We start from the raw sequence: 27,859 nt of genomic DNA, 5'->3' as shown, positions 1-27,859 counted from the left end.
GCATAGGACTACACATTCCCTGTCAATAACTTTACAATAACTGTTTGTACTTCCAAGTACAGCTTGCATGCCAAAGCCCATTTGGGTATTGAGGAGGGGGTGAATGGGAGACATTTCTATTCCAACTCTCAAGACGTGAGAGGCGCACACAGCTGAAAATCCCCCTTCTCCCTCCACCCACCCTTCCCCCGTTGCTCTTTGAAGCCCAAACAGCACATTGCTCCCTGCTGCCATAGCAGCTCCTAGTTGAGTGTGTGTCAGTCTGTGTTTGCACCCGTGGATAAACTCTCGAAGAGTGCTCAACAGGAGTTAGTAGGCTACAAAGCTGTGGCGCATGGTATCGTTGCCTGTTTTTTCCACTTCTCCAAAAAGTCCTGAAGAAGTCACGGCCCCGGGTCGGGTGGAAGTCTTCTTCATCCTCATTGGTTTGTCCACACCCCTCTAGAGATAAGGAAGCAAGCCTTCCGCTTCTCTCGCAGCAGAGGGAGAAAGTGACACTCGTGAAACTGGAGGGCAAATGACAAAGGAGCTGCATTGCGTGAACAAGTCTCTTGGATATTTATTGTGTCATTTGCCTATTTCTGATGAAGTAATTCGCTGAACTAATTTCCTTTTTTATTGAATCGACATTTTCATTTAAAATTCGGATTCAAAGATTTGGAGCGACTTCGGCTGATAGACTGACTACCTACCCTGGCGGCAGACATGTATGTTGATTTTGTGTTTACCTTGTGGTTTGTCCTAAGTAGCATATGGCATTTAGGTGTGAATTTAAGAAGTGTGTGTATTTATTTTCCCGATATTTGATATAGTCTTCTGCATAGCCCGGCTACTGCAATACAGTAAATCACGTGAAACACAATTTTGCAACCATTCAATCACTCAACGGACTGCATGTAGACTAGAGACTATAGATAGGCCTGGCTATTTAGTGAGATGTTTCCTTTTAAAAATAAATTGTGGTCTACTTTGTGTTGGTGGAATCCTCCAGTAGATTGTCATGGGTGACGAGGCAGTGACCCATGATGAGTGCAGGGTAGACGGAGGGCTCATTGTTGCTCAGCGTTATGATGACAAAGAGAGTATTGTATGTAAACTGAGATTTGTTTGATATTTGAAATGAATGCGATAGAGATGCTTGGTAGCCACGGGTATTTAGTAACACAAGCCGCGGGAAAGAATCCTTGGCTTTTTATGAAACAGAGGGCGACACACTATATAGCCTGTCAGTGCACCATATGATAATCTGTTTATAGAATCCAATATATTGTAAGTGTTAGTGTATCAGCTGTCTGTCAGAATCACTTGACGCTACACTAACATTTTGTTTCATTTTATCTCCATTGCTGTTGCTTGCCGATTTCCCTTAGCTAATCTCCTACAATCTAATCCATTTGTTGACTTTTTTTTCTATGTCGATGCAAGGGAATGTCTCCATCTGCAAATGATGAAACCTTGTTTACATTGGCCGCAGATTCTAAGTTTTCATAGCCAGAATAAGCATCTGGATAAAATGGACAAGCACATCCCATGTTTGGAGTGAAGCCATTGCTAGATAATGTCCTGCATGTAAGCCGAAACAGTTACAACTTTCCAGAAACCGTCTTAAATTCCGTGTAATAGAAGCCTAACACGAATAATCATGATGTCATTGATGCTGCTGACTAACTACATGTAACTGCCAAAATAAAGGAAACCCCCAACATAAAGCGTCTTAAAAGGGCAATGCACGTTGGCATATATTCTACATGTGTCTGGAACTCTATTGGTGGGATGTGACACCATGCTTCCACGAGAAATTCCATCATTTGGTGTTTTGTTGGTGATCGAAAACGCAGTCTCAGGCGTCGCTCCAGAATATCCCAGATGTGTTAAATTGGGTTGAGATCTGGTGACTGAGACACACACCCTATGCTCCTTTGAGACCCCTCTTTCAAAGTCACAGATCTCTTCTAGCCATGATAGCCACAATATTGGGCAACTGGGCATTTTTATACATGACCCTAAGCATGGATGTTAATTGCTTAATTGTCTCAGGAATCGCACCTGCTTTCAATATACTTTGTCCCTCATTTAATATATTTTGGCAGTTACCTGTATGTTAATATATTTGAGAGGGTTATATTCCTATTGTTACAGTTATGGCCTATGAACAAAATGTAGGCATAACTCTCTCGATATGATCTTGTTGGCTATGTTTTATCCAATGGCCAGCTCAGCCCCGCGCCTCTTCTGGAAGTAGTAGCCCCAGTCTGAACAGAGTGTGGGAAACTCTGCCTTCTGGGTAGTACCAAGCCAGGGCCACACAATCTGCCCTTTGTGCAAGGGCTTGACCGCCGTCAGGGGGCTTAATTTAGCCAATGATTCGATCAACAAAAACAATTACGATAAAAGGGATATAGACAGGGAAGTAGGATAGGAGTGTTTTTCTCTCAGTGGGCTGTACACACACACACACACAAGAGGCTGGCCAGGCTGTCATGGCAGTGAAAAATCCCTCTGCCTTCAGAAATAGGTTTGTTGTTAACGTGATAGCGTGAAGTGGTTTTGTAGAGACTGGTTGTGGGAGGAATGAGTGGTGTAATGTTTGGGATATGAGGATGGCTGTGTACCCCATGTGTAAGACCAACACTGACCTACACACGTCCCCTGTGCCCACAGTAGAGCTAGATGATATGGTCAAAAATCCATAGCACCATAAATTTACCCTTTTTGTTTTTTTTTGTTGCAATAATTATACATTTATTTTTTGGGGAGGTGTTCAGTTACTCTCCGTTAGCGCCCTTTTTACACCATGTACAGGAATTGCCACAATATATTAGCCTAAGTTATTTGGTTACCAGGTGATCCAGCATATGATTAATAAGATGATGAAACACTTCTACAGAAAGAGACCTGTATTTTAAACATGCATTTATTTCTTCAGATTGAAATGCAATAGTATTTAATCCAAGTTCAAGTATATTGGTGTTTGGTAATTGCAGCATATTATTTGCTCCAAATGCAATCAAAATGTAGGCATAACTTTTTGCTAAATTTATATTTAACTTTATTACAATACATACCAATGGCGAGGTGAAGTCGATGTCCAAGACACTGCAACCTCATCCACCAGTTTAGGTTGGTGGCTTTAAAGATGTTTGCCCCACTGTCCATTGTGATGCACACCTGCTTCTCCTCTGGCGGATCCCAGGCTGCTAACGAGTCCCACAGCCCCTGGGATATTATCTCTGCAGTGTGGTCCTCTGGAAAGTGGGCGGTCTGCAAGCACCTGCTGCGCAGTCCAGTCAGCAACGATGTAGTACAGTGTCAATGACATATAGGGCTCCACTTGTTCTCGTGATATGGTGCACCTGTTTTGGCATGACATTTCCTGTACATGGCATTTTGTAATTCTTGTCCAGAGTGTAAACCATCTACTTGAACCTACTTTGTTGAATTTGGGGCCATGTCTTTTGGGATGTGGTACATTATAGCATCTTATTTCATTCCCTCAGTACGTGTTTTGCATAGGGAGTTGTGTTTGCAAAATATTCCATAATGGGTTGTTGCCTGGGCTTTGCTCTTGTTATGATGCTTGTTAGCCTCTGCCCAATTTGTTTTGTTTTCATGCTGTATTAACATGGCTGTGTTTCAAATGGTGAAATAAGTTGCTTGTGACCTGTGTTGTTGCTATAGTATTTTGTGTCATTTCAATAATCTCAAACAACTGATCCTTTTGCGGTAATTATTTCTGGGACTGCATTTTCTTCGTCTCTGTTCATATCTCCCCCTAACGAACGAGGCTACTCGCAACATCACTTGGGAGAATTGCCAACAACAGGTGTGGGAAGTATGGGATAGAACACTGCTCTGATTGGCTGCTGTAGTCTTGGTTCAAATGAAACGGCATAGATGGACGTGTTAAGCTCTAGTACAGAGTGTGCGGGGGCACCGGTTAGTTGAGGTAGTATGTACATGTAGGTAGAGTTATTAAAGTGACTATGCATAGATATCAACCGAGAGTAGTAGCGGAGTGGGGGGTGCAATGCAAATAGTCTGGGTAGCCATTTGATTAGATGTGCAGGAGTCTTATGGTTGAGGGGTAGAAGCTGTTTAGAAACTTCTTTGACCTAGAATTGGTGCTCCGGCACCGCTTGCCGTGTGGTAGCAGAGAGAACAGTCTATGACTAGGGTGGCTGGAGTCTGACTATGTTTAAGGCCTTCCTCTGACACCGCCTGGTATAGAGGTCCTGGATGGCAGGAAGCTTGGCCCCAGTGACGTACTGGGCCGTTTGCACTACCCTCTGTAGTGCCTTGCGGTCAGAGGCCGAGCAGTTGCCATACCAGGCAGTGATGTAACCAGTCAGGATGCTCTCAATGGTGCAGCTGTATAACCTTTTTGCGGATCTGAGGACCCATGCCAAGTCTTTTCAGTCTCTTGAGGGGGAATAGGTTGTGTCGTGCCCTCTTCACGACTGTCTTGGTGTGCTTGGAACATGATAGTTTGTTGGACACAAAGGAACTTGAAGCTCTCAACCTGCTCCTTTACTGCCCCATTGATGAGAATGGGCGTGTGCTCAGTCCTTTTTTTCCTGTAGTCCACAATCATCTCCTTTTGTCTTCATCACGTTGAGGTTGTTGTCCTGGCACCACACGGCCAGGTCTCTGATAGGCTGTCTTGTCTGTGATCAGGCCTAACACTGTCGTGTCATCGGCAAACTTAAAGATGGCGTTGGTGTCGTGCTTGCCCGCGCAGTCATGAGTGAACAGGGAGTACAAGAGGGGACTGGGCACACACCCCTGTGGGGCCCCTTGGGTTGAGGATCAGCATGGCGGATGTGTTTTTACCTACCCTTACCACCTGGGGGGGGCTTGCAGAGAGAGGTGTTTAGTCCCAGGGTCCTTAACTTACTGATGAGCTTTGAGGATACTATAGTGTTGAACGCTGAGCTGTAGTCAATTAATAGCATTCTCACATAGGTGTTCCTTTTGTCCAGGTGTGAAAAGGCAGTGTGGAGTAGATCTGTGGATCTGTTGGGGCGGTATCCAAATTGGAGCAGGTCTAGGGTTTCTGGGATAATGGTGTTGATGTGAGCCATGACCATCCTTTCAAAGCACTTCATGGCTACAGACGTGACTGCTACGGGTTGGTAGTCATTTAGGCAGGTTACCTTAGTGTTCTTGGGCACAGGGACAATGGTGGTCTGCTTAAAACATGTTGGTATTACAGACTCGGACAGGGAGAAGTTGAAAATGTCAGTGAAGACTTGCCAATTGGTCTGTGCATCCTCACAGTACACGTCCTTGTAATCCGTCTGGCGCTGCGGCCTTGTGAATGTTGACCTGTTTAAAGGTCTTACTCACATCGGCTGTGGAGAGTATGATCACACAGTTTTCCGGAACAGCTGGTGTTCTCATGTGTTCCGGGATTCCTCAGATGGCATTGAGGAATACACCACATCAGTCATTGGCTACATCAGTAAGTGCATCAATGACGTCGTCCCCACAGTGACCGTACATACATACCAGAAGCCATAGATTACAGGCAACATCCGCACTGAGCTAAAGGCTTGAGCTGCTGCTTTCAAGAGCGGGATTTACTCTACAAGTTGTAGAAGGTGTTCCACAGGGATACTTGCCCTTGTGGACTCCAGTGCATCCCACAGTTGTTTTAAGTTGGCTGGATGTGCTTTTGGTGGTGGAACATTCTTGATATACACGGGAAACTGTTGAGTGTAAAAAAATAAAAAAAACAGCAGTGTTGCAATTCTTTACACAAACCGGTGTGCCTGGCACCTACTACCAAACCCTGTTCAAAGGCACTTAAATATTGTCATGCCCATTCACCCTCTGAATGGCACACATACACAATCAATGTCTCAACTGTCTCGGGATTAAAAATGATTCTTTAACCTGTCTCCTCCCCTTAATCTACACTGATTTGAAGTGGATTTAACAAGGGACATCAATAAGGATCAAAGCTTTCAGCTGGATTCACCTGGTCAGGTGTTCATCATGTTTTCTATACTCGGGGTACACAATTCTTTTGATACTAGGGTCAAGGAGAAACAGAACTGAGATGAGTCTTTTGATTTTAGGATGATTCAATTTTATGCACCTGGTTTCAGGCCAGAGCCCTTTTTAGGGTTCTTGAATGACCATCCGCGTACATAAAATACATGGCCTGACTGTCAACCTTAGTAGGGTGCAATTGGCCTCTCCCAGCATGCCCTCTGCTCCTCAACACCAGGGCCCTCGGCAGTTGATGACTTCCTCTGGGTGGCTGTGTTCGGAAGTTGGAATGCCAATTAAATGTCCTCTCTCTCTCTCTCTCTCACATGCACATCACACACAAATGCACCCAAACTCACCCGCAGGGTAATTGCTTGTGTACACCGTCATATCTACCACTTAAAAAAAAAATGATGGATGCAATTAGTGTTTGTAGTTGAGTTTGGCTTTTGTTGAGTGTTGGTTCACTTTCAATCATTACTTGACAATACTAATCTCTTTATCATTTCATTGGCACAAACCCTCAAGAGACTCTGCTACATTGGGAGAACAATGAATGCTCTAATCAGAACAACTTAGAAGCCACAGAGTGCAGGGTAGACCAGCCCAGTCTATTTCAGAACTCTGTGCTATGAGGCAGCCGAACTCGCAGAGAAAAGAAGAGACCACAGTGTAGTTGTCAAGCTCCCTGAGCTTTTTCAAACGGGAAGCAGCAGGATTTACAGTTATGTGGTGGTGATTAGAGGTTGACCGATTCTGATTTTTCAACGCCGATACCGATTTATTGGAGGACCAAAGAAATTCCGATACCGATTTGAATCGGCTTATTTATTTTAATTATTTAAATGTATTTATTTTATTATTTTTGAATTGTTTTTTAAAATTAGTTTTATTTGTAATAATGACAATTACAACAATACTGAATGAACAGTTATTTTAACTTAATACATCAATAAAATCAATTTAGCCCCAAATAAACAATGAAACATGTTAGTTTTTGCATTATTTAAGCCAAATTTAAGTGTTGGAGAAGAAAGTAAACGTGCAATATGTGCCTTGTAAGAAAGCTAACATTTAAGTTCCTTGCTCAGAACATGAGAACATATGAAAGCTAGTGGTTCCTTTTAACATGAGTCTTTAATATTCCCAGGTAAGAAGTTTCTATTTCTCACTATATGATTTGTATTTCATATACTTTTGACTATTGGATGTTCTTATAGGCACTTTAGTATTGCTAATGTAACAGTATAGCTTCCGTCCCTCTCCTGGGCTACAACCAGGAACACCGACAACAGCCACCCTCGAATCAGCATTACCCATGCAGAGCAAGGGGAACAACTACTCCAAGTCTCAGAGCGAGTGACGTTTGAAACACTATTAGCGCGCACCCCGCTAACCAGCTAGCCATTTCACATCGGTTACACCAGCCTAATCTCAGGAGTTGGAATGCTTGAAGTCATGCACAGCGAAAAGCTGCTGGCAAAACACATGAAAGTGCTGTTTGAATTAATGCTTACGAGCCTGCTGCTGCCTACCATCGCTCAGTCAGACTGCTCTATCAAATCTTAGACTTAATTATAACATAACATACACAGAAATACGAGCCTTAGGTCATTAATATGGTCGAATCCGGAAACTATCATCTCAAACAAAACGTTTATTCTTTCAGTGAAATACGGAACCGTTCCGTATTTTATCTAACGGGTGGCATCCCTAAGTCTAAATATTCCTGTTACATTGCACAACCTTCAATGTTATGTCATAATTACGTAAAATTCTGGCAAATTAGTTAGCAATGAGCCAGGCTGCTCAAACTGTTGCATATACCCCGACTCTGAGTGCAATGAACGTGAGAGAAGTGACACAATTTAACCTGGTTAATATTGCCTGCTAACCCGTATTTCTTTTAGCTAAATATGTAGGTGTGAAAATGTATACTTCTGTGTATTGATTTTAAGAAAGGCATTGATGTTTAAATAAAGGTGTTCAATTTTATTTATTTTTTAATTAATGGAATTCATTGCCCTTGACAATCAACCGATCTCTGTTGTGGGTGATGTTGGCTTTTGCGACTGGTCTAGCACCGGTATACACTAATGTTACCAAGTGTGCTATTGTTCAGATGTTGCCCTTCCGGAGTTACAGTAATAGCATCACTACTATTAGCTTCACGACATATACTATGGAACGCCGTTTGGCTCTTTGCGTGTCAAAAAAGATGCACGCCAAATAACACTGACGCATTAAATAAGCTTTTAATTTGACACGTCAAATAACACTGTTCTATTACAGAATGTTGTGGGTTTTGAATTTGCACTTGCAAGCCAAGCGCCACTAATATCAGTAGCACTGTCAAAGCTGTACAAACGTCTGCAAACACCGGCCACAAACGATGTGTTTACTATACCCCGTTGGTAATAAAGCATTATTTGTTTGACCACAACTTCTGGGGTAGCTAGCTAGATTTAGCTTGGTACCTAGATGGCACCAATACAACCTTCCTGAAAACAATGACTAGTAGAAACTGCAGTCATTTTCACTATTCTTAGCATTGATTTGGGAATCCTTGTAAGTATTAGCTAGGTAGCCACTTGTTGTTCGACTATTGAAATTGAACTTCAGTTCATGAAAATAAATAGCTAGCCAGCTACTTAACCCAGTTGCCCAAAGCTAACCTTATAAGCAGCCAGCTAGTGTCATCTGGCCAGTGAGGCTTGACCAGACCGGGTTATGTGTTGTGAAGCTAGCCACAATAAGGATTAGGCACAATAGTGGAATTTGCGGTTTGCCTTCAAAATAAAAGTACCTATTTGAAAGTGATGCAAAAGGTTACAATTGGTGGAGTCATGCCATATTTAGACTAGATAGTGTTCGAAAAGGTTGGAATGTGAAGCAATGAAATGGGGCATCAGTCTACTCTGACACCCACAGAACACAAATGTGAAGTGTTTAGGCAAATATTAGCGTTGTAGCTCTTATTGTGGGACTGTGACTGTGTGAATTCGTATTTATTTTTTATTTAACCTTTTATTTAACCAGGTAGGCCAGTTGAGGAAAAATATTAAGCAAATCAGTGTGACAAAAACATCAGAGTTACACATGGGATAAATAAACGTACAGTCAATAACACAATAGAAAAATCTGTTTACAGTGTGTGCAAATGAAGTAAAGAGGTAAGGCATTAAATAGTCCATAGTGGCGAAGTAATTACAGTTTAGCAATTAACACTGGAGTGATAGATGTGCAGATGATGATGATGTGCAAGTAGAAATACTGGTGTGCAAACGAGCAGAAAAACAAATATGGGGATGAGGTAGGTAGTTGGTTGGATGGGCTGTGTACTGTACAGTTGCAGCGATCAGTAAGCAGCTCTGATAGCTGATGCTTAAAGTTAGTGAGATAGAAGTCTCCAACGTCAGTGATTTTTGTAGTTTGTTCCATTCATTGCCAGCAGAGAACTGTAAGGACAGGCGGCCAAAGTAGGTGTTGGTTTGGGGATGACCAGTGAAATATACCTGCTGGAGTGCGTGCTACAGGTGGGTGTTTCTATGGTGACCAGTGAGCTGAGATAAGGCAGAGCTTTACCAGGCAAAGACTTAAATGACCTGGAGCCAGTGGGTTTGGCGACGAATATGAAGCGAGGACCAGCCAACGAGAGCATACAGGTTGCAGTGGTGGGTTGTATATAGGGCTTTGGTGACAAAAACGGATGTCACTGTGATAGACTGCATCCAATTTGCTCAGTAGAGTGTTGGAGGCTATTTTGTAAATGAGCTCGCCTAAGTCATTGATCGGTAGGATAGTGTGTTTTACGAGGGTAGGTTTTGGCAGCATGAGTGAAGGAGGCTTTGTTGCGAAATATTTAATTTTGGATTGGAGATGCTTAATGAGTCTGGAAGGAGAGTTTACAGTCTAGCCAGACACCTAGGTATTTATAGTTGTCCACATATTCTAAGTCAGAACCGTCCAGAGTAGTGGATGCTAGTCGGGCGGGCGTGTGCGTGCGTGCGGGCATCGATCGGTTGAAGAGCATGCTTTTAGTTTTACAAGCATTTAAATGCAGTTGGAGGCCACGGAAGGAGTGTTGTATGGAAAATAACATCCCCAGTTAGCCTATTGTGTGTATTGAAATGTATATTGCACTGTACAGCTTTACCTAACACCCTCACTACACTGCTCGCGTTGTGTGTGTGTGAGCCTTGCAAAGTAAATTTAGAAATCTATATTATTGTACCCACACTGCTCGCGCACATCAACGTTGCCAAGGGCTAAAATAGAAGTAATTTCTATTTGTGATGCAGATTGCACTGCAAGTCCTGCCTCTCCCATCTCCTCAGCAGATACCCACATGCCATCTCCTCATTGGTTATACCCACGTGGGTGATTGAAAGATGAATTGTGTTTTGGTCGTCGTGGTAATACTGAAAGTTTAGATGCCAATCACCATATACAGTGGGGAGAACCAGTATTTGATACACTGCTGATTTTTGCAGGTTTTCCTACTTACAAAGCATGTAGAGGTCTGTAATTTGTATCACAGGTACACTTCAACTGTGAGAGATGGAATCTAAAAATCCAGAAAATCACATTGTATGATTTTTAAGTAATTAATTTGCATTTTATTGGTCAAGAATTTGCAAATAAATTCATAAAAAAATCCTACAATGTGATTATTTAGATTTTTTTTCCTTCTTATTTTGTATGTCATAGTTGAAGTGTACCTATGATGAAAATTACAGGCCTCTCATCCTTTTATGTGGGAGAACTTGCACAATTGGTGGCTGACTAAATACTTTTTTGCCCCACTGTACCTTAAAAGTAAAGGGCCTCAGGATCTCGTCACGAGATCGATAAAATGCAATTGTGTTCGTTGTCTGTAGCTTATGCCTGCACATACCATAACGCCACCACCACCATGGGGCACTCTGTTCACAACGTTGATATCAGCAAACCACTCACCCACACAAAGCCATACACATGGTCTGCAGTTGTGAGGCCGGGTTGAACGTGCTGCCAAATTCTCTAAAATGTTGGGAGGTGGCTTGTGGTAGAGTGCTGAACATTAAATTCTCTGGCAACAGCTCTGGTGGGCATTCTTGCAGTCAGCATGCCAATTGCACACTCCCACAACTTGAGACATCTGTGGCATTGTGTTGTGTGACAAACTTGCACATTTTAGTGGCTTTTTATTTTCCCTAGCACAAGGGGCACCTGTGTAATTGTCGAGCTGTTTAATCAGCTTTTTGATATGCCACACCTGGATTATCTTGGCAATGGAGAAATGCTCACCCACAGGGATGTAAACAAATGTCTCCTCAATTTGAGAAGTAAGCTATGGAGAATTTCTGAGATCTTTTATTTCAGCTCATGACACATGGGACCAACACTTTACATGTTGCGTTCATATTTTTAATCCGTGTATATTAGAGCAATATCTGAAACAACACACTGCACATATGATGCAATTTAGCTGGACGCAAGTGGTAGAAATGCAAAACGTTTCCATTTTATTTTTCAGGTAAACGTTGAGCTCTTAAGATATTTGGGACTACAAAAAAAATTATTGATCCAGAATGAATTATGATTTCAGTGAAGTTCTATATACTGAGTCCATTTAGGAAGTAAAACACAGTAAATTAGTTATTTTGAGTTGTTGGAACTGACTCAGAATCACAGCTCCTTAAAGCATGCACCGGGGGGTCGCTGATAATGACTGCATGATCATATGGAGGGCCAATGACAGGCTACGTAATATGGCTTAACCACAAGGTATCTCGTTGATGAGTATCATTAGGTGTGTAGTGATTTGTGTGTGATTCAGCAGTCGCTATTTCCGCAGCGTCTTTCTCCAGTGTTTTTAATTACTGTGTGGTTACGACATGCTATTATAGAGCAGCAGTACTGAGTTGTTGACTCACTCTCTGATCGGGCACAGCTATTATGCAGGCATAAACCACAAGCAAAATATCAAAGGAAAATACATACATACATACATACATACATACATACATACATACATACATACATACATACAGATGCATGAAATTCTTTGTACACCCATGGTTTTGCTGCCCATATAAAGGCTACATATGTTCCTGTAAAGATTCTAATGCAAAAACAAGTACAACAGAACAAGGTAAGCTTATAAACTCAGTACACTTGCAGCTGTCTAGATCACTTGCAGCTGTCTAGATGTTCTTTGATGCCTATGTGTTAGTGATAAGCACATTTGGGGTTTCAGGTATAATCAAATATAGAGGGTTTAGACTTCAGAAATGAAAAGGACATGCCAGAGATTCCCAAAGATGAAATGGTACCCACACATGTACCTCTGGCAATGCAGTCCTTGCCAATCACAGACATGCCTGTTGTTACCACCACCTCCTTTTTTTTGTCACTCTCTCTTTACCTATTTCTGATTCAGAGGGGTTGGGTTAAATGGCTAAAACACAATTCTGTTGAATGCATTCAGTTGTGCATCTGACTACGTATCCAATTTCCCTTTCCCTCTCTATTCCTCTAATGGATTCCCTCTGTCTTCCCTGTACCTGTGTGGATGCTCTTGGCTTTGACTGGGCTGTTAGGGCAAAACAGAAACCTGCCTGCATGTCTTGGCAGGTTCTGTGTCGCAGCAGGCACGGTTATGTAATCAGTTTAGTCTCTGGGCAGCGAATGGCCTGGCTGTTGAATGGAGAGAGATGTTCGTAAAGTCATCCTTGCGTCTGCAACTTGCAACTTGCTTATGACATGGCTCAAGTGATTTTTTTTTTCCGGGGAGGAAGACTTAACTGAAAATTCATGTGTAAAAATACAAACAGTTTCACCGCAATAAGTTCACCATTTGTAGTGAAATCTGTTTTGGTGGTCTGCAAGGTCGCTGTCCTTTACAGGTCCTGTGAACTGCACTTGAGTGTTGTTTAATTCTAAGGCTTGTGACTCTTGTTCAAAATCTTTTGCGTGGTGGGCTCACACTGGCACAACCTCATGTTTTGTTTATTCTTTTTTTTAAATGGAACCTTTTTTATTTAACTAGGCGAGTCGGTTAAGAACAAACTATTATTTACAATGACGGCCTGCCCCGGCCAAACCCAGACGACGCTGGGCCAATTGTGCGCAGCCCTATGGGACTCAAAATCAAATCAAACTGTATTCGCCACATGCGCCGAATACAAGTGTAGTCTTTACCATGAAATGTTTACTTACAAGCCCTTAACCAACAATTCAGTTCAATAAATATACACTGCTCAAAAAAATAAAGGGAACACTAAAATAACACATCCTAGATCTGAAAGAAATAAATATTATTATTAAATACTTTTTTTCTTTACATAGTTGAATGTGCTGACAATAAAATCATACAAAAATTATCAATGGAAATCAAATTTATCAACCCATGGAGGTCTGGATTTGGAGTCACACTCAAAATTAAATTGAAAAACTACACTACAGGCTGACCCAACTTTGATGTAATGTCCTTAAAACAAGTCAAAATGAGGCTCAGTAGTGTGTGTGGTCTCCACGCGCCTGTATGACCTCCATACAATGCCTGGGCATGCTCCTGATGTTGTGGCAGATGGTCTCCTGAGGGATCTCCTCCCAGACCTGGACTAAAGCATCCGCCAACTCCTGGACAGTCTGTGGTGCAACATGGCGTTGGTGGATGGAGCGAGACATGATGTCCCAGATGTGCTCAATTGGATTCAGGTCTGGGGAACGGGCGGGCCAGTCCATAGCATCAATGCCTTCCTCTTGCAGGAACTGCTGACACACTCCAGCCACATGAGGTCTAGCATTGTCTTGCATTAGGAGGAACCCAGGGCCAACCGCACCAGCATATGGTCTCACAAGGGGTCTGAGGATCTCATCTCAGTACCTAATGGCAGTTAGGCTATCTCTGGCGAGCACATGAAGGGCTGTGCGGCCCCCCAAAGAAATGCCACCCCACACCATGACTGACCCACCGCCAAACCGGTCATGCTGGAGGATGTTGCAGGCAGCAGAATGTTCTCCACGGCGTCTCCAGACTCTGTCACATCTGTCACATGTGCTCAGTGTGAACCTGCTTTCATCTGTGAAGAGCACAGGGCGCCAGTGGCGAATTTGCCAATCTTGGTGTTCTCTGGCAAATGCCAAACGTCCTGCACGGTGTTGGGCTGTAAGCACAACACCCACCTCTGGACGTCGGGCCCTCATACCACCCTCATGGAGTCTGTTTCTGACCGTTTGAGCAGACGCATGCACATTTGTGGCCTGCTGGAGGTCATTTTGCAGGGCTCTGGCAGTGCTCCTCTTGCTCCTCCTTGCACAAAGGCGGAGGTAGTGGTCCTGCTGCTGGGTTGTTGCCCTCCTACGGCCTCCACCACATCTCCTGATGTACTGGCCTGTCTCCTGGTAGCACCTCCATGCTCTGGACACTACGCTGACAGACACAGCAAACCTTCTTGCCACAGCTCACATTGATGTGCCATCCTGGATGAACTGCAGTACCTGAGCCACTTGTGTGGGTTGTAGACTCCGTCTCATGATACCACTAGAGTGAAAGCACCGCCAGCATTCAAAAGTGACCAAAACATCAGCCAGGAAGCATAGGAACTGAGAAGTGGTCTGTGGTCACCACCTGCAGAACCACTCCTTTATTGGGGGTGTCTTGCTAATTGCCTATAATTTCCACCTGTTGTCTTCCATTTGCACAACAGCATGTGAAATTTATTATCAATCAGTGTTACTTCCTAAGTGGACATTTTGATTTCACAGAAGTGTGATTGACTTGGAGTTACATTGTGTTGTTTAAGTGTTCCCTTTATTTTTTTTGAGCAGTGTAGTTCAGAAAATATTTACTAAATAAACTAATTTAAAAAGTAACACAATGGCAGGAGGTACCGAGCCAGTCTGCAGGGGTACAGGTAATTTGGCCTAGAGGTCGACCAATTATGATTTTTCAATGCCGATACCGATTTATTGGAGGACCAAAAAGCCGATTACCGATTAATCGGACGATTTTTGTGTGTGTATTTATTTGTAATGATGACAATTACAACAATACTGAATGAACACTTATTTTAACTTAATATAATACATCAATAAAATCAATTTAGCCTCAAATAAATCATTAAACATGTTAAATTTGGTTTAAATAATGCAAAAACTAAGTGTTGGAGAAGAAAGTAAAAGTGCAATATGTGCCATGTAAGAAAGCTAACGTTTAAGTTCTTTGCTCAGAACATGAGAACATATGAAAGCTGGAGGTTCCTTTTTAACGAATCTTCAATATTCCCAGGTAAGAAATTTTAGGTTGTAGTTATTATAGGACTATTTCCCTCTATACCATTTGTATTTCATTAACCTTTGACTATTGGATGTTCTTATAGGCACTTTAGTATTGCCAGTGTAAGAGTATAACTTCCGTCCCTCTCCTCGCTCCTCCCTGGGCTCGAACCAGGAACACAGTGACAACAGCCACCCTCGAAGCAGCGTTACCCATGCAGAGCAAGGGGAACAACCACTCCAAGTCTCAGAGCGAGTGACGTTTGAAACGCTATTAGCGCACACCCCGCTAACTAGCTAGCCATTTGACATCGGTTACACCAGCCTCATCTCGGGAGTTGATAGGCTTGAAGTCATAAACAGCTTGACGCACAACGAATAGCTGCTGGCAAAACGCACTAAAGTGCTGTTTGAATGAATGCTTACGAGCCTGCTGCTGCCTACCACAGGTCAGTCAGATACTTGTATGCTTGTATGCTCAGATTATATGCAATGCAGGTTACGCTAGATAACTACACATGGTTGATATTACTAATTTAACTAATGATTATGAATGATTGTTTTTTATAAGATAAATGTAATGCTAGCTAGCAACTTACCTTGGCTTACTGCATTAGCGTAACATGCGGTCTCCTCGTGGAGTGCAACGAGAGGCAGATGGTTATAGCATTGGACTAGTTAACTGTAAGGTTGCAAGATTGGGTCCCCCGAGCTGACAAGGTGAAAAGGTGTAGTTCTGCCCCTGAACAAGGCAGTTAACCCACCGTTCCTAGGCCGTAATTGAAAATAAGAATGTGTTCTTAACTGACTTGCATAGTTAAATAAAGGCATAAAAAAAAATATCGGCCAAAAATGGAATGGCCCTAATTCCGATGGGTGAAGTGACCGCATAGATGATTAACAGCGAGTAGCAGCAGTGTACAAAACAAAAGGAGGGGGGTCAATGTCCAGTGGCCATTTGATTAATTGTTCAGCAGTCTTATGGTTTGGGGGTAGAAAGTGTTAAGGAGCCTTTTGGTACTAGACTTGGCGTTCCGGTACCGCTTGCCGTGCAGTAGCAGAGAGAACAGACACTTGGGTGACTGGAGTCGCTTGACGATTTTATGGGCTTTCCTCTGACACCGCCTAGTATATAGGTCCTGGATGGCAGGAAGCTTGGCCCCAGTGATGTACTGGGCCGTACGCACTACCCTCTCACGGCTGGATGTGACACAGCCTGGATTCAAAACAGGGACTGTAGTGACTCCTATTGCACTGAGATGCAATGCCTTAGACCGCTGCGCCATTCGAGAGCCCAATGTGACGCACTGTACTACCTCTGAATGACTCGGGACAAGAAATCACTGCTGTCATGTGGTAAAGACACTGGGAAACATTGAGCATGTGCTTGGAAGCCAGAAGAAAGACTGACGTCATCGTTACAATGTGCCTAGACCACAGAGCTACAAAAACACAACACACATGGATAGGGTTACCATCTGTACTGAATGTATACAATGGAGGACTATCCCAGTGCTTGGTTATCAGCTGTAGTACAGACAGCACTGTGGACAAGGCCCTCTGCAGGAGACGAGACTCTCCATCAGATGTTTATCAGATTTTGCTCAATGGCTGTTGATGTCCTGGTTCAAAACAGGAAGTCAACATTTATGTTAGACGTTATCTTTTCAGAGCTCCCGTCATGGCCGTAAGAGCCAAATTAAATCAACCTATTTATGAGGTAGTTATGGAAGTTCGGAAATTAGCCTAGTTCATTTCTTGCTCTCGCCCACATTTGCTTGTAGAGATCTTATGTCATGGTAATTTGAGCCTCACTTCAACATGTTCACTAAATGTTTAAAGTATGAAGGCATATAGTAGTCTGTAATATGACCACCCATAAGACTATACAGGGTTCGACCAGATCATTGATTTAGTTCATTAATTCCCTAAAACATGAACAGCTATATCTTTATTTTTTTACAGTTTTTTTCCCCCATTTTCTTTTTTTAAACCTTTATTTAATTAGGCAAGTCAGTTAAGAACCAATTCTTATTTACAATGACTGCCTACAGCGGCCAAACCCGGACAACACTGGGCCAATTGAGCACCGCCCTATGGGACTCCCAATTATGCTCTGATGTATTGTGTTTTCCTTAACCTCTATCCCAATTCTTGCGCTACACTCACTGCTTTGGAGTAATAAGGTCAGTATTTCAGGTCACATGTCAGGGTCAAAAAATTAAGGGGTATTATGCTGCGTTCATAACCCATTGGGAAGGTGGTAATTACTAGTTGTGAAGTCGTAAATACCAGTTGGATGCATTCATGTGCTCTGAACTCACTGACTGGCGAATGGCCAAGAAGCTGCGTCAACAATAAACTAAAAGTACAGCTATCATGTTTGTAAACAAATTATAGTGTACAAAAACCATAATTGCTTTTTATAAATGTTTTGTTGCATTCAACTTCCCGACGATGCTGTTATCAAGGTAATTTCCTTAGTAGGTGATGCCAGAGGGCGGTGTGTGAAAGAAGTCGGAGCTCAGGGATGATAAAGTTCCCCAGGTGAAATTACTAGTTGGAGGGGTGTTCAAGTGAATTTTTCTCAGTCATATGTGGTAACTACCATCTTCCCACTTGGTTATGAACTCAGCATTAGGCTACAGCATTCTGCATTGTTGTTGGAACTTAACTGTCATCACAGTCATAAGGCAAATTTCCTCCAACTCTGCTGCCATGTTTTAGCTATATAATTTTAGATTCAACATGTTGCTGCTGAAAGTGTGAATTTACTGGTGGAGAAATGGCATCACCCTTCACCAGAACCTTCTGGCCTAAACCTTTACTAAAGTAATGCGTAGTGATGTACAGGCTTATTTTCATGGATCAAAGCCTAAGGCATGACAACCCTGTATGATCAAACATTGTAACAAAGTGTTTAGTTAGTAACAGTATACATGTCTCTGTCCTGGGATTTGCAGATGGGCAGTGATTTTTTTTTTTTTTTTTCCATTTTGAAATTTTCAACATGTCAACATTTTAAAATAGTAAAGAGTTGAAGAAGAGAACGTAAATGGGTATGAAATTAGAGAATGTTGTGTTGATGTACTTAGTAATTGGCCAATGAGTTTCTCTTGGTTCTGTGTCTCCAGGCTGCACGTAGAGTAGCAGGACTGTAGTGCTACAGCATCTAGTGACACATAAGCCTCTTAGTGGCCAGCTGGGGATTAAACAGGAAGTCTTGGGTTCAGGGGGGTCCAGGTCCCTTGCTGTGCAACGGTCAGCTATGCTGCTCTACCATGGTCACTAGATGATGGAACTAACCACAGGGTTAAACTTTACATTCTACAGTCCCACTGGTCCCGTACAGTTCAGTCCCCCTTTCATGGACATTTCTGTTGATAGCTGAAATTACTGGCCTCATATCAGCCTAATTTAGAAGTGATGAAGACCTGTGGCAAGTGCCGTCAGATGTTAAAGCAACTAACAGGACCTGGAATTTAGTTGAGTGAGCTTATACAAATAAGACACTTATGTCTTTGGATTTGGGTGGATTTTGTTGTTGGGCCATGAAATGCTTACACAGTGATCCCAACTTAGCTCAGCAGTAACAGTGGGGAAGATGCCCTAATATGGAGTGATTTCAGTGCCAACCTTAATTTATATTTGAATTCCATTTTGAATTTGGATTGAATTTGGATTTTCTAATGAAAAAAAATTGTATTCATGATTTGAAACCGAATTTAATTGCATTCAGTTTGAAAATGTAAGTCCAATTTAAGTGAAAATTGAAATTCAATATTTATATATTCAGTTTCAATATGGCAGATATTGCATTAATTGTCTAGTCTATCAAAGTTTCATATATTCAACTTCTCAGATGCATTCAGATTTTGTTTTCAAATTCAGTTCTCTAAATTCAGATTCAAAACCAGAGATGACATCCTGGTACTTTGCCAGCCAGGAAAGGTTAGAAGCGAACAGAATCCAACGCTCTCTGTAGTAAATGGAAGCCTCTAGTGGTTTCTGAACCTAATGTGGCATGTTGAATTGTTTCTTCCTATGAATTTGGCTCTAGCGTTTGAACCGGTTTTGCCTATAAGCTACTATGACCCCATTCCTGAAAGCTAAGACTCTCAGGAACATGGATGTGCCTTCTGTTCCCCTCTGATTACAGGCCACGCATGACACATTAGCAGAGTGTCACAAATTGCAAATTGGCCCCCATAAGAATGTAGTTGAATAACCCCGTCATAGCCCTTCTAAGGATAGCCTTTCCACTTCCTATTTAATCTTGCTCTTGTGACTGACTGGATTCGATCCAGGTCTCCTGCAAGTCACAATACTGTTAGCCCACTTAGCTAAGGCCTACAATTGTGATTTGATTATAGGATAAGTTCATGTAAAGGACAACATGCTACTTGCTTAAAGGAAAACTCCACTCAAACTATATTTGTTACTTTTTTCTATTAGTCCACTGTTGAAACCGTTCCAAAATGTTTTGCATGTCATCAATCAAGTTATCAAGATATGATTTTCAAAATGCAAAATGTCACTTGCCACATGCATTTTGCTTCATCATGATGATGTGGCAAGTGACACAGTCACAAACGAGTCCTGAGAAGCTGAGTTAAAATCTCTTTGGCTAAGGTGTATGTAAACTTCAGACTTCAACTGTATGTATACACCTCAGAAGTTTACATACACCTTAGCCAAATACATTTGAACTCAGTGTTTCACAATTCCTGATATTTAATTCCATAACAAAATCCCTGTTTTAGGTCAGTTAGGATCACCACGTTATTTTAAGAATGTGAAATGTCAGAATAATAGTAGAGAGAATGATTTATTTCAGCTTTTTATTTATTTGTTTTTGTTATATGGCCATTTCTTGGAGAGACTCCTTCCCCTCAAGGAGACTGTCAAACATGATGACAACACCACCCCAACAGGTGTTGCTGGGCAGCTTCAATGTGGTGCTCTTATTCTTCTCACTTTGCTTAATGAGAGAGATTTCCACTATATGACCCTTCACATAGCTAACCATTTCCTTGGCTCTCTTGTGGAGTGTATCCATTGTTTTCTGTGCCATGATGTCATTGAGGAGCAGATTCAATGCATGAGCAGCACAGCCAATGGGTGTAATGTGAGGGTAGGACTCCTCCACTTTAGACCAAGCAGCCTTCATGTTCGCAGCATTGTCTGTTACCGGTGCAAATACCTTCTGGGGTCCAAGGTCATAAATGACTGCCTTCAGCTCATCTGCAATGTAGAGACTGATGTGTCTGTTGTCCTTGTGTCTGTGCTCTTGTAGAATACTGGTTGAGGGGTGGAGATGTAGTTAATTATTCCTTGCCCACGAACATTCGACCACCATCAGAGAGGATTGCAATGTTCTGCTTTCTCTGATTTGCTTGACCTTCACTCTGTTGAACTCTGCATCCAGCAAATTAGTAGATAAAGCATGTCTGGTTGAAGGGTTGTATGCTGGGTGAAGAACATTCAGAAATCTCTTCCAATACACATTGCCTGTGAGCATCAGAGGTGAACCAGTTGCATACACAGCTCGAGCAAGACATTCATCAGCATTTCTCAGACTACGTTCCTCCACTGAGTAAAAAAAAACAACTTCTGATTGCAGGAGGACGATGAGCTGTTGCTATCAATAAGATGTCGGAGTCATCATTTTCACCTTGAATAGAAGTAGAGGGACTTCTGTTGCTTGTTTGCATAGTATTTGCAAATGTACACAGATTTTCCTTCTACTTGAGCTGCAGTGTAATGTCTCCACATATCAGATAGTGCCCGTGGCATTTTACTGTAAAGATGAGAAAAAATGGAGTAAAAATAAATATACAAATCCACGTACAGATAAATAGTTAAGCAGTTAGATTAAACAATACCTTTGTAAGATAGATGTTTAAACATGTATGGAAACAGGTGAATTAACACTCCAGTTAGCAGGCTCAAGCAAGCTAAAACCCATCTGATAGCAAAATCTAACTAGCAGATAAGTTATAGTTAACAAGTTTGAAATGATTTAAACACACTTTGCTGTAGGCTACGATTTACTCGTTAACAAAACATTTTTTTAATAAAATATATTCACCCCACCTGGTATTGTAATCAAATTTTACCAGAAAGCATGTTAGTCCTTGGCTCAGACAAGTGTGGGCTCAATAGCATCTCATTAGTGTGCAAGATCTTGAGAATCAACTGTACTGCCCATGTGATGTAAGCGAGCACTGTGCATGCAGAGGGTTGCAATTCCATTGAATTGAGAATAGTTTAACCAAAATATGCCACAAGACCTAGAATTGCCTTGTGTTTCCCACAAAAAGGTTCACTGTTTTATAAGCTAACTTTAAAAAAAATGAATTTAAACAAATTTACCGAAATTAACTTCCCATGGAAGATTTCCGGAAATTTCTCATAGTTTTCGACCCTTTGCAACCCTAAGTGGATTTTTCCTTTAACGCAGTCAAGGTCAAGACCTCTAGTGGGGTCGCCGAATCGGTGCAAATGCTACAGCCAAATTCATGGGAAGAAAGGAAATGCATTATGCCACGTTGTCTTCAGAAATCTCCAGAAGCTTTGGTTTACCAAAGAACATCTCTTTCTACTCTACCTCTCATACTACCCCTATACATATACACATTAAAATACAAAAACACAGTCATTGGAAGCACAAATAAAACGTCACATCACCCATAAAAAGTTACATCCCTCCACAAATAAGTCCCCAGTCATTACTTTAAATTGCCCAAATGGCACCAGACCATCCAGATTAAATAATTCAATATCCTAATACAAATGAAAAGTTATGGAATTCAAATACAATTTCTGTTAGCACTACAATCGCTCCATAAGCTCTGCACATGAAATGATTACAATTGCAAAGCACGGTAACCCTTTGCCACTCAGTAACTTTTAAAAGGGTCAATAAATTAGAGCAGTATTTGTTGGCCCCACTCTCCTGCTCAGTCTGGGTGCAGGCATGGGGGAAACAAGGGTCTGTTGGCAGATCGTTAACCAGTGACTTTAATGGCCCCATTAAGAGAGGAGATCAGTTAAATGGCTGGATCCTAAATCTCAAAGCGAGAGATGCTGTATCTTCAACAAAATATGAAATATGTTTATTTAGTTACATACCATAAATGCATAGGATGACTTGTGTTTAAGCCAAGGTTGGAGAAATGGAATTTGCAACTCCTCAGCCAGCAGCCCTACAATAGCTGGTGTGTATATATAAATGGATGAACCCATCAATGATGTCACACCATTAATTTCTATGTGAAGACTCAATGGCACATTTGAGTCAAAGAAGTAGATTTTTAGCAACTAAGATGACATGTCATGGTGGAGATTGTCAAGACCTAACATGCACAGTTTGAGCTAGTCCAGGAAGTGACATTGCAGGCTAGCTCAGTGCTGCTCCCTCTCATTGAGGATCTTAAGTTGAAGCCCAAACGGGGTAATGCAGGCTGCCGGTAGCAACTACAGTGCATTCAGAAAGTATTCAGAACCCTTAACTTTTTCCAGATTTTGTTATCACATTTACTTAACTACTCAGACCCTTTACTCAGTACTTTGTTGAAGCACCTTTTGGCAGAGATTACATCCTTGAGTCTTCTTGGGTATGATGCTTCATACTTGGCACACTTGTATTTGGGGAGTTTCTCCCATTCTTCTCTGCAGATCCTCTCAAGCTCTGTCAGGTTGGATGGGGAGCGTCGCTGCACAGCTATTTTCAAATCTCTCCAGAGACGTTCAACCGGGGTTCAAGTCCGGGCTCTGGCTGGCCCACTCATGGACATTCAGAGACTTGTCCTGAAGCCACTCCTACATTGTCTTGGCTGTGTGTGTAGGGTCGTTCTACTGTTGGAAGGTGAACCTTCGCATCAGACTGAGAACCTACTCCAGAGCTCAGAGGACTTCATCAAGGATCTCTCTGTACTTTGCACCATTCATCTTTCACTCGATCCTGACTAGTCTCCCAGACCCTGCTGCTGAAAACATTCACACAGCATGATGCTGCCACCACCATGCTTCACCGTAGGGATGGTGCCAGGTTTCCTGCAGATGTGAAGCTTGGCATTTAGGCCAAAGAGTTCAATCTTTGTTTCATCAGACCAGAGAATCTTGATTTGCCTTTTGTCAAACTCCAAGTGGGCTGTCATGTGCCTTTTACTGAGGGGCTTCCGTCTGGCCACTCTACCATAAAGATCTGATTGGTGGAGTGCTGCAGAGATGGTTCTCTTTCTGGAAGGTTCTCCCATCTCTTCAGAGGAACTCTGGAGCTCTTTCAGATGGACCATCATATTCTTGGTCACCTCCCTGACCAAGGCCCTTCTCCCCCGATTGCACAGGCGGCCACTGTCAACTGTGAGACCTTAATGATTAATGGAAACAGGATGAACTGGAGCTCAATTATGAGTCTCATAGCAAAGGCTCTGAATACTATAAACAAGGTATTTCTGTTTTTTATTTTTAATACATTTGCAAACATTTATTAACCTGTTTTGGCTTTGTCATTATAGGGTAGTGTGTGTAGATGAGGACTTGTTTTATTTAATATATTTTCGAATATGGCTGTAACGTAACAAAATGTGGAAAAATGGAAGGGGTCTGAATTCATTTTCCGAATGCACTGAAATATAAAATATCCTTAACATCTGTGTGCGATTAAAAAAAAATATATATATATATATTGGTTCAAGAGCATACATCTGGTGTAATATAAGCAAGTGTTGGTACCATGATTGTCTTAGAAAAAACAAATATTTACACAAAGATTGTACACGAAGATTGCCGTTTTCCCATTGACTATAATGGAGACCCTTTGTGAAAACAGCAGCCTGCAGTACCCCGGTCGGCCTTGAACTTCATGGCTTCAATGAGAGGGGGAAGTCATTCTCCACTGAGCCCTACATACTTGCTAGCTTACTGCTGAAGAAAAGCTGGGTTGGGCCTGGTCAGGGTATGGTCATCTTGGATGACCATTGCACTTTCAGTGTTTACCTCAGTTGACTCTGGGTAAGTAGAAAAAGCACTTCATTGCCAAAATCTCGCGCTGTCCCTTTAAGATCAGAGTGACAAGTGATACAAATGAGAGCCACGAGTGCACAGCCACTGCTTGCTCCTCATCTCTCTACAGTGCAGTGGCGCGCATCGTTTCTATTTGGTGTCAACATAATTACAGTTTTTTTGTGCATTTAGGAGGAGAATGGATCAGGGCACAGAATGACAGACATATAATGTCCTCTGGCCTGTGCAGGGCAACTCCACATATGAAGTCTTATACATGTAGATTTAGCTGTGTCTCAAATTCCTTGCCACCTGCTCAAACAGCACATTTTTAATAGGTAAACCTCATTTTGGACTTAAGAATCAGAGGGTGAGTGGAAAACAAACAAGCCTGCTGTATTTGAGACAAATAAAGGGCTAGTGGCACGTTAATAATTACATTTACATTTACATATAAGTCATTTAGCAGACGCTCTTATCCAGAGCGACTTACAAATTGGTGCATTCACCTTATGACATCCAGTGGAACAGCCACTTTACAATAGTGCATCTAAATCTTTTAAGGGGGGGGGGTGAGAAGGATTACTTTATCCTATCCTAGGTATTCCTTAAAGAGGTGGGGTTTCAGGTGTCTCCGGAAGGTGGTGATTGACTCCGCTGTCCTGGCGTCGTGAGGGAGTTTGTTCCACCATTGGGGGGCCAGAGCAGCTAACAGTTTTGACTGGGCTGAGCGGGAACTGTACTTCCTCAGTGGTAGGGAGGCGAGCAGGCCAGAGGTGGATGAACGCAGTGCCCTTGTTTGGGTGTAGGGCCTGATCAGAGCCTGGAGGTACTGAGGTGCCGTTCCCCTCACAGCTCCGTAGGCAAGCACCATGGCACCATGCGAGCTTCAACTGGAAGCCAATGGAGAGAGCGGAGGAGCGGGGTGACGTGAGAGAACTTGGGAAGGTTGAACACCAGACGGGCTGCGGCGTTCTGGATGAGTTGTAGGGGTTTAATGGCACAGGCAGGGAGCCCAGCCAACAGCGAGTTGCAGTAATCCAGACGGGAGATGACAAGTGCCTGGATTAGGACCTGCGCCGCTTCCTGTGTGAGGCAGGGTCGTACTCTGCGGATGTTGTAGAGCATGAACCTACAGGAACGGGCCACCGCCTTGATGTTAGTTGAGAACGACAGGGTGTTGTCCAGGATCACGCCAAGGTTCTTAGCGCTCTGGGAGGAGGACACAATGGAGTTGTCAACCGTGATGGCGAGATCATGGAACGGGCAGTCCTTCCCCGGGAGGAAGAGCAGCTCCGTCTTGCCGAGGTTCAGCTTGAGGTGGTGATCCGTCATCCACACTGATATGTCTGCCAGACATGCAGAGATGCGATTCGCCACCTGGTCATCAGAAGGGGGAAAGGAGAATATTAATTGTGTGTCGTCTGCATAGCAATGATAGGAGAGACCATGTGAGGTTATGACAGAGCCAAGTGACTTGGTGTATAGCGAGAATAGGAGAGGGCCTAGAACAGAGCCCTGGGGGACACCAGTGGTGAGAGCGCGTGGTGAGGAGACAGATTCTCGCCACGCCACCTGGTAGCAGCGACCTGTCAGGTAGGACGCAATCCAAGCGTGGGCCGCGCCGGAGATGCCCAACTCGGAGAGGGTGGAGAGGAGGATCTGATGGTTCACAGTATCGAAGGCAGCCGATAGGTCTAGAAGGATGAGAGCAGAGGAGAGAGAGTTAGCTTTAGCGGTGCGGAGCGCCTCCGTGATACAGAGAAGAGCAGTCTCAGTTGAATGACTAGTCTTGAAACCTGACTGATTTGGATCAAGAAGGTCATTCTGAGAGAGATAGCGGGAGAGCTGGCCAAGGACGGCACGTTCAAGAGTTTTGGAGAGAAAAGAAAGAAGGGATACTGGTCTGTAGTTGATGACATCGGAGGGATCGAGTGTAGGTTTTTTCAGAAGGGGTGCAACTCTCGCTCTCTTGAAGACGGAAGGGACGTAGCCAGCGGTCAGGGATGAGTTGATGAGCGAGGTGAGGTAAGGGAGAAGGTCTCCGGAAATGGTCTGGAGAAGAGAGGAGGGGATAGGGTCAAGCGGGCAGGTTGTTGGGCGGCCGGCCGTCACAAGACACGAGATTTCATCTGGAGAGAGAGGGGAGAAAGAGGTCAGAGCACAGGGTAGGGCAGTGTGAGCAGAACCAGCGGTGTCGTTTGACTTAGCAAACGAGGATCGGATGTCGTCGACCTTCTTTTCAAAATGGTTGACGAAGTCATCTGCAGAGAGGGAGGAGGGGGGGGGGGGAGGATTCAGGAGGGAGGAGAAGGTGGCAAAGAGCTTCTTAGGGTTAGAGGCAGATGCTTGGAATTTAGAGTGGTAGAAAGTGGCTTTAGCAGCAGAGACAGAGGAGGAAAATGTAGAGAGGAGGGAGTGAAAGGATGCCAGGTCCGCAGGGAGGCGAGTTTTCCTCCATTTCCGCTCGGCTGCCCGGAGCCCTGTTCTGTGAGCTCGCAATGAGTCGTCGAGCCACGGAGCGGGAGGGGAGAACCGAGCCGGCCTGGAGGATAGGGGACATAGAGAGTCAAAGGATGCAGAAAGGGAGTAGAGGAGGGTTGAGGAGGCAGAATCAGGAGATAGGTTGGAGAAGGTTTGAGCAGAGGGAAGAGATGATAGGATGGAAGAGGAGAGAGTAGCGGGGGAGAGAGAGTGAAGGTTGGGACGGCGCGATACCATCCGAGTACGGGCAGTGTGGGAAGTGTTGGATGAGAGCGAGAGGGAAAAGGATACAAGGTAGTGGTCGGAGACTTGGAGGGGAGTTGCAATGAGGTTAGTGGAAGAACAGCATCTAGTAAAGATGAGGTCGAGCGTATTGCCTGCCTTGTGAGTAGGGGGGGAAGGTGAGAGGGTGAGGTCAAAAGAGGAGAGGAGTGGAAAGAAGGAGGCAGAGTGGAATGAGTCAAAGGTAGACGTGGGGAGGTTAAAGTCGCCCAGAACTGTGAGAGGTGAGCCGTCCTCAGGAAAGGAGCTTATCAAGGCATCAAGCTCATTGATGAACTCTCCGAGGGGACCTGGAGGACGATAAATGATAAGGATGTTAAGCTTGAAAGGGCTGGTAACTGTGACAGCATGAAATTCAAAGGAGGCGATAATAATAATGGAAAGAATGTGTTCCCTGCACTGTGGGGTGGTTTTGGGGAATAGAGTGCTTGGTGTTGAGTGAGGCTATGGGGAAGTGGGGGCGGGTCTACCTTTGGTTGAGCGGCACCAAGGTGCAACAGCAGGGAAGTACTGATTTTTGCCGTAATGATTAATTGTAGACCAAATAAGTACAGACGGTTAGGTAAATCCCCTCAGACAGATCCAGGTGTCAGGGCTGTGTATGATTACCTTGTGTAGCCAGGCACCTTATCTCTGAGTGTGACACAGATTATTTCCATTGTCCTGGGATATTTATGTCCTGTGTGGGATCGCTATCTCTTCCTGCTTTATGATAGGCAATGATACAGTAGCAGGCGGTGTCACTCCAATCATCTGCCATTATGGCTGTCACAAAAGTGTATGCATCTTTAATGTTAAACCTCAACCTAATGTTTTGACGTTTCAG

The 27,859-nt window shown here is 43.3% G+C and overlaps 1 protein-coding gene across 2 annotated transcripts in view; it reads left to right on the top strand.

Annotated features, from left to right (window-relative positions):
• Positions 1-280: 280 nt before the first annotated feature.
• LOC118396246 (rho family-interacting cell polarization regulator 1-like) overlaps positions 281-27,859 on the top strand; it is a 79,152-nt gene continuing 51,573 nt past the window's right edge. For both annotated transcript variants that reach the window (XM_052465734.1, XM_052465731.1), the window contains exon 1: positions 281-707. The gene's annotated coding sequence lies outside the window, so the exon portion shown is untranslated. The remainder of the gene's footprint in view (positions 708-27,859) is intronic.

Source organism: Oncorhynchus keta, chromosome 17 (genome assembly GCF_023373465.1).
Source record: "Oncorhynchus keta strain PuntledgeMale-10-30-2019 chromosome 17, Oket_V2, whole genome shotgun sequence".
In the NCBI taxonomy this organism is placed as follows: domain Eukaryota; kingdom Metazoa; phylum Chordata; class Actinopteri; order Salmoniformes; family Salmonidae; genus Oncorhynchus; species Oncorhynchus keta.
The sequence above is the reverse complement of the archived record's forward strand: the minus strand, read 5'-3'. Positions and strand labels throughout refer to the sequence as shown.